The sequence below is a fragment of the Bos mutus genome, chromosome 10 (assembly GCF_027580195.1).
Source record: "Bos mutus isolate GX-2022 chromosome 10, NWIPB_WYAK_1.1, whole genome shotgun sequence".
Lineage (NCBI taxonomy): Eukaryota > Metazoa > Chordata > Mammalia > Artiodactyla > Bovidae > Bos > Bos mutus.
Window position 1 is genome coordinate 25,935,786 of NC_091626.1, and position 1,010 is coordinate 25,936,795.

Below are 1,010 nucleotides of genomic sequence, written 5' to 3' on the forward strand. Positions count from 1 at the left end.
AAAAAGTTCTTCCACATATCCATTAAATACAGGCGACGGCTGCTTTTACAGGAAACATAATTTGTTCTAAATTTCCCCCTCTGTGAAATTATCTATAAATTTCCAAATTAATATGTAGCTGCTGAGAGAATGTCTTCTTTGTCTCCCTCCCTGCAGTCTGCTTTTCTTTTATTTATTTTGCTACAAATTGGGAGAGTAGAAGAAGAGGAAGGTTTTTATGTGCTTATTTTAAAGGCAACATGTAAAAATCTCATCAAGTGAAGTCACTCAGTCGTGTCCGACTCTTTGTGACCCCATGGACTGTAGCCTACCAGGCTTCACAGTTCATGGGATTTTCTAGGCAAGAGTACTGGAGTGGGTTGCCATTTCCTTCTCCAGGGGATCTTCCCAACCCAGGGATCGAACCTGGGTCTCCTGCATTGTAGGCAGACGCTTTACCCTCTGAGCCACCAGGGAAATCTTATCAAAACGGGACCCAATTAAAAGTCCTTTCTCTTGGGACTTCCCTGCCAGCCTAGTGGTTAAAGCTCAGTGCTGCCAATACATGCTTGGGGGAAACTAAGATTCCACATGCCGCTCAAGGCCAAAACAAAACAAAAACCTTTCTCTTTGTCTCATTCAGCAGTTGAGTAAGGGGTGAGCAAGGGAGGGATTCACATGTTAGTTCCCTTGGAACAAAGTTGGTGAGTACCTGGCATCCCTGTGTGATGAGTCAACCCACCAGAGAGTGTAATTTGTGGAATAAACAACCAAGAATGGCATCCGAGGTCATAAATAATCAAAATTGGGGGCCATATTGGTTACTGTCTCAAGGTAACTTAGAGTGAGGAAGACTGATGTACTGTGACAACTAAGCTGGTTTTCTTCTGTGGCTGGGAAATGCGTTCCACCCCTCTAAGGTAGGGAAGTCTAGTTGGCTGTGTGAATTCATCCTACCCAAATTCACAGACAGGGGGCACAGAGTAAGGAGGATGAAGAGGGCAAAAATCTGAGGCAGTGCGGAGAAATGA

General features: G+C 44.4%; 1 non-coding gene across 1 annotated transcript; it reads right to left on the reverse strand.

The window, feature by feature from the left end:
• Positions 1-384: 384 nt before the first annotated feature.
• TRNAC-ACA (transfer RNA cysteine (anticodon ACA)) lies at positions 385-456 on the reverse strand. The gene has a single exon. It is a non-coding gene; the product is annotated as a tRNA-Cys (tRNA).
• Positions 457-1,010: the final 554 nt, after the last annotated feature.